This window comes from Sapajus apella, unplaced genomic scaffold, assembly GCF_009761245.1.
Source record: "Sapajus apella isolate SASKATOON/1434 unplaced genomic scaffold, GSC_monkey_1.0 scaffold4, whole genome shotgun sequence".
In the NCBI taxonomy this organism is placed as follows: domain Eukaryota; kingdom Metazoa; phylum Chordata; class Mammalia; order Primates; family Cebidae; genus Sapajus; species Sapajus apella.
In genome coordinates this window covers 47,678,301-47,684,866 of record NW_022436944.1, presented here as the reverse complement: position 1 = coordinate 47,684,866, position 6,566 = coordinate 47,678,301, and the positions used below count along the sequence as shown (strand labels likewise).

At 41.5% G+C, this 6,566-nt stretch overlaps 1 long non-coding RNA gene across 1 annotated transcript; it reads left to right on the top strand.

The window, feature by feature from the left end:
- Nucleotides 1-236: 236 nt before the first annotated feature.
- On the top strand, nucleotides 237-2,161 carry LOC116538061. Its single transcript, XR_004263486.1, has 3 exons — nucleotides 237-669; nucleotides 941-1,103; nucleotides 1,661-2,161. It is a non-coding gene; the product is annotated as an uncharacterized LOC116538061 (long non-coding RNA).
- The last annotated feature ends 4,405 nt before the right edge of the window (nucleotides 2,162-6,566 follow it).

Below are 6,566 nucleotides of genomic sequence, written 5' to 3'. Positions count from 1 at the left end.
CTTCTCCTTCCAATCTGTTCTACTTAATTGCAAATTTCCACATTTTTTATATAGAAATTCTGTCTTCTATAAAATCAATGGAAAGTGTTAATTAGCTGTCACTCATCTTCTATTATACTTGGCTCTTCTGCTTAGCATTTTTGTTTTGTTTTAGTTTGTTTTTTCTTCCCCTTCCAACTTGCTGACTCTCTATTTTGTTGACTCTTTCCCTTTAAAAAAGGGCTGTACGTAGTCAGCTCACACATTGCTCACTCCAAATATTGTTGTTACTGATTTCTGTACTTCTGGTCTTGGCTTGCTCCAAAGACCAGAAGAAAAATAATCTACATAATATCTTGTTCTTTTCCTCACTTCTCTATCAAATCAAAAAAAGAAACAAAGATAAAACGGATACCAATGTAACTCTTACCTGACATGACAACCCTTCAAAGAATCAGCACAATTTAAAAGATTAGAATCATTCCTTTCATGGAAGCTCTTACAGGTTGAGGTTGTGCTCAAAATAAAAGAAACAACCTAAAGATTAATGTAAAATACGTTTTGAAGGAAGAGAGAAAAAGAAGGAGAAACAAGAAGAGGAGAAAGAGAAGGAAGGAAACGGGGGAAACAGGAAGAGGAGGACAAAGAGGCAAGAGGAAAAACAAGAACTATTACTGCTACTGCTCGATGGTCAGTGATGTCTTTACTATCTTTAGATTTTTTTCTCTTTTGGAGTAGATTATGCATAACTTTTGCTGCACTGACTCATTTGGATTATACCTGGTTTTCACTCTGGCTTCTCCCAGGTCCACCTGCATGTTCATACCAACCATTATCTAGACATGCATGCACTTCTAGACATGCATGCACTTCTAGACATGCTGGAAACCTCCTGTTGCATGTTTCAGGGGCATCTCAAAATTAATATGTCCAACAGAATATAATATTGATCTTGCCACAGAAACTGCTCTATGCATCTTATCAATTACACTTCATGGTATGACCATCCCATCCAGTTGTTCACATGGGAAACTCAGGGGCCATGCTTTGGTGCGTGTCTTCCCTACTCCTGCCTCTGTTTCAACTGGCCTAACATCAAGTCCTGTTAGCAACTTAATGGAAAGGTAATTCCAGGAAATACCAGTTAGAAAGTGGAGAAGTAAATCAGAAAATTGAATGGAATAAAGCCAGTACACGATTCAGGAAGCCAAAAATGGTGTGGTGTATAATTGAGCTAGTTGTCACTGTGGGCACCTGCAGCTTAATAGCTCTAGGGAAACTGAGATCCAATGCAGACTATAAGCCTCAGTGTAATCCCATCTGGTGGACAGGGCAGCCAAGGTATTTATGTATCAGCTCCCTTCAGGCATTGGTTGTAGACCGATCCGGGCATTCGAATTCTCTGGCATTTCAGCCTGTTTTTGTGAGCATATACCAGAAGCTGGCTGTCAGAATAAGCCCTTGGGCAAAGAGTGGAAAATGCTGGTAATCAGAGATGGGCCTGTGGGCACTACAATAACAAGGCTCCAGGGAAGATGAGGGGCGTGGATACCAACAGCATTGCCACAACAGTGTTCAGAAAAGATCCAAAAAAGATCAGTAATAAGAGTAGCTTATGTTTATTGGGGGTCAGAAGGGATTTTGCCATTTCTCACTTAATCCTCTAATACATTCCTACTAGGTCACTTGCAGGAATTATTATTCCTATCTTACAAAAGAAAAAACTGGACTCAGAGGTTAAGTAAATTGGAGAAACACACAGATACTAGACAACAGAGCCTAAAGACTGAGCTTTCTAATTCTAAGTTGCAACTGTTCAAGGTAAGTTTAAATTTGGTTTCAGAGCAACTCTAGAAGAAGGAGCCTTCAACAAACCTTTTCCCTCCCACTTGAACTTTAAAGTCTCTATACACCAGAAAAACTCACAAATGGAAACAGGTATGATGTCTGAAAATATGACTTTTTTTCCTTTCTCTCTTTTCAATATTTTCTGTGTTGTCAATATATCAACTTTATATTGAAGAATACAATTAAAATTATAAAAAAACAAGGCGGGCTAGTCTGAAAAAGTAAAAGCTAAAAAGTCTGCGTAACTGAAATCTATAAAATCTTCAGTGGGGCATGTTGGCACATGCCTGTACAGTAATCCCAGTATTTTGGAAGGCTGAGGCGGGTGGATCACGAGGTCAGGAGATTGAGACTATCCTGGCTAACACAGTGAAACCCCATCTCTACTAAAAATACAAAAAATTAGCCAGGTGTGGTGGTATGCGCCTATAGTCCCAGCTACACAGGAGGCTGAGGCAGGAGAATTGCTTGAATCAGGGAGAAGGAGGTTGCAATGAGCCAAGATTACACGACTGCACTCCAGCCTGGGTGATAGAGCAAGACTCTGTCTCAAAAAAAAAAAAAATCTTCATAATATAGAGTGAAGTTGAAACAGTCTTCCTGAGAAGTGACCCATTTCGGAAATGCCTGACTCTGGTTTTCTATTGTGTGAGTTTGTAGGGCAAATGTTTGAGAGAACACCTCTTCAATATTTCACACCTCTGCCACATTTCAAGAAGAAAAATCTTCACTTAAGGGAGATCTATGAGCTTTAACGAGGTCAGAGGGTGCCACCCATGACTTTGGTTTTAAAGAATGAGTTTATGAATCAAATATCTAAGCAGATAAAATGACAGAGATCACCTTCACGGGGTTTCCAGACATCCAGGCAGCCATCTGAGAAAGCTCATGGAATTCCCATTCTTGGGAAATGTCAGCATTGTCTTAGGATTCAGAGTTCTCCAGAATAAAATTAAACATGACCTCAGCAAAAAATATAGGGAGAGTTTCTGCGTAAGTTATTAATTTCCGACCACTGAATTTGGTCACATATATATCTGGCCTCCATATCTCTTCCTCACTCACTGATGGGACATGGACTTTCCCTGAAAAGGGCATGATGATGGGCCAGGTGCCTCTCTGTAGCAGAGGCCAACTCTGAAGGAGTTGAGAGCTGAACACAGGCTGTGTGCTGACCACACCTCCCATGGTGTGAGCCTAAAAACCATCATAATCATAATAATTAATATCTGCCATAATACAATAATATTTTTGTGAATATCTTTTTTTTTTTTTTTTTGAGGGAGTCTTGCTCTGTCACCAGGCTGGAGTGCAGTGGTGCAATTTTGGCTCACTGCAACCTCGGCCTCCTGGGTTCAAGCGATTCTTCCGCCTCAGCCTCCTGAGGAGCTGGGACTACAGGTGCGTGCCACCACGCCCGGCTAATTTTTGTATTTTTGGTAGAGACGGGTTTCACCACGTTGGCCAGGATGGTCTCCATCTCTTGACCTCGTGATCCACCCACCTCGGCCTCCCAAAGTGCTGGGATTAGTGGCATGGCCACTGCGCCCGGCCGTGAATATCTTATATAGTTCCATGAGAGAAGAAAACTAGAAATAATTTTGACTAAGTACCCAGTATTTATCATACACACTTAACTCACCCCTTTAACAAATGTATATTTAGCTCCTTCCACACCCAAACAGTATGGGGGAGTGCTAGGAAGTTAGTGGTGAACTCAACAAACATAACCCACGCCCTCCTGAAGTTACAGACTAATAGAACAAACAAACAGGGGAAAATAAGCATGTGATCTCAGATTGTGGCCAGTGCTGTGATGGGGACTGCGAAAGCTTCTAACCAGGAAACTTAATTTTGATTTGGGAGTTGAGACTTGAAAGAGTGATAGGAGTAGTTGAGCCAAGAGTGGACACAGATGACTTAGAGTCTTGGCCTCCTCTAGGGGGCACAGATGACTCAGCTTTCCTGATGGAAAACATCTATTTGTGCTGACAGTGGAGGGATTCGGGTTGCATGTGCGAGAATGCATCTTTGGTTAAATAGTGTAAGGTTGGTCCTGTAGCCAGGGTGGGGCTCTGAAGAGAACCCTCAATTAGAGGTTAAAAGAATCTTAATTTAAAACCTGGCTCTGCTATTCCCTAGCTGTGTGGCCTTGGGGAAATGCCCCGTCTCTCAGTGCCCCAGTTTCCAGTCTGCCAATGTGGGAGATTAACGGGCTTGAAGATTAGGTTTTCTGGAAGCAGACTCTAAACCAAGTGAGATGTTGATTAGGAATTGAGTTGTGATGGGAAGGTCGGGGAGCAATGAAAGCCTAACAGCGCCATAGCCAACCCTGGGGGGAGATCGGGAGCAAACACAACCCAATAGAGTCCGTCCATGTTGGTCAGAATGACCTGGCCTTATATCGCTTCCTCACACAATGATGGGATGTGGGCTTTCCCTAAAAAGAGCATGATGATGGGCCAGGTGCCTCTCTGTAGCTGAGGCCAACTCTAAAGGAGCTGATTGCTGAATAGAGGCTGTGTGCTGACCACACCCCTCACAGTTGGGAAGCACTTTCCCTTTGAAGGGAGAACAAGGTTGCACCTGTATGTCTACCACCAATACGGCATTTCTGGAGGGTAAATAAGATTAAGCCCTTGAAAATAGCTGGCATAACGGAGATATATAATAGATGTTAGTCAAATCATAATCATTATCACACACTTCTTTATTCCACATCATTCAGCAGGCTTCTACCATCATGATTTCCAGCATTTTCATGTTAAGCGTCTGCCCTTTGCATGTCCTGCAGCCTCAGAATGGAACACTCTTCTCCCCTAAAACTTAAAAGTATCCACTTCAAATGCTTTCTCCTTCACAAATTGTTTTCATATTCTACTTAGTACCTTAAGGGATCTTAATCATTCATTTGACAAGTATTTGTTGAGCCTATGGCCTGCTAGGGCTGGGAATGGTAAAAAGACCCAAGGTTACCCTCAAGCTTTCCTTCTTGAGGGTAACCTTGGGTCTTCTTACTTTTAACTGTCCATTTCACACTTCTACCCTACCTGAGACACAGCACTGTGGCAACCAGCCTTTGCCAGCTTGAACCTGAGCTTACAGTTTGGTCTACTTGCTGTCCTTATCTCTTAATCCCACAAGTGATTCTGTGTTCCTAGAAAGCAGAGGTAATACCTTTCTAATTACAATTACAGTTTTCCCTCCTTAAACCCAGCATGTAATGTATATTCTATAACATGAACTAAATTGGGCTAAGTTGAATTGAATGAAATAGAGGTTTATCCTGAATCTAGCCCTGGTCCTCCTAATAAAAATGAATAGCTTTAAATAGTTAATGAGAAACTCTTTCACTTGAACTACTGACCTAATTCAATGTGCCATAAATGTTCTTACAGTTTATATCCTTTGTAAGAATAGAAAGAAAGATTATCTACAAGGAAGGCTTTGAAATTTGTTCCTTCAGCAATTACTATACAACCCAGTATGGCTTACAGGTAAAGAATACCAGGCTATGAAATAAGTCTGTCTTATTTTGAATTTTGTCTTTGTTGCTGTGTGACTTTGGGTAAGTCACTTAACTTCTCTGTGGTTCAGTTTTCTTATCCATAAATTGGAAACAATATAGCACCTACCTTCTAGGATATTATAAGCATTCAAAGATATCATGCAAATATAGTGTTTGGAACATAGTAAGAGCTTAATAAATGCCAATTACCATTATCATTATTATTATTCAGAAAGCATGTACACATATGGGTGAATTCTCTCCCCACTCACCAGCAACTGAGTTCATATAAAGAGCTAGGAGAGGCCGGGCGCGGTGGCTCAAGCCTGTAATCCCAGCACTTTGGGAGGCCGAGGCGGGTGGATCACGAGTTCAAGAGATCGAGACCATCCTGGTCAACATGGTGAAACCCCGTCTCTACTAAAAATACAAAACATTAGCTGGGCATGGTGGCGCGTGCCTGTAATCCCAGCGACTCAGGAGATTGAGGCAGGAGAATTGCCTGAACCCGGGAGGCGGAGGCTGCGGTGAGCCGAGATCGCGCCATTGCACTCCAGCCTGGGTAACAAGAGTGAAACTCCGTCTCAAAACAAATAAAAAAAAAAAAAAAAAAGAGCTAGGAGAGACCTGTATGGTTTTTTTTGTCAGATACTCTACTAGGTTTGGTTGTAGAAGTATATATATTTCCTAAAATATAAACAGACTTCTTTCATGTTTTCACTCTTGAGTTCTGGTGTTTAAATGATTCTTAAAAAACAAAACAAAACAACAAAAAAAAACAAGGCCAGGCATGGAGGTTTATGCCTGTAATCCCAGCACTTTGGGAGGCTGAGGTGGGTGGATCACAAGGTCAGGAGATCAAGACTGTCCTGACTAACATGGTGAAATCCTGTCTCTATTAAAAAAAAAAAAAAAATTAGCTGGGCACAGTGATACATGCTTATAGCCCCAGCTACTCAGGAGGCTGAAGCAGGAGAATTGCTTGAACCCGGGAGGCAGAGGTTACAGTGAGCTGAGATCATGCTACTTCACTCCAGCCTGGGCAACAGCACGAGACTCCATCTCAAAAATAAATAAATAAATAAAAATAAAGAAAACAGCATTCTTTCATTTCTCCCCAAGAAGGTCTTTAGTTTAATTAGATCCAATTTGTCAGTTTTTGCTTTTGTTGCCATTGCTTTCGGTGTTTTAGTCATAAAGTCTTTGCCCATGCCTTTGTCCTGAATGGTAT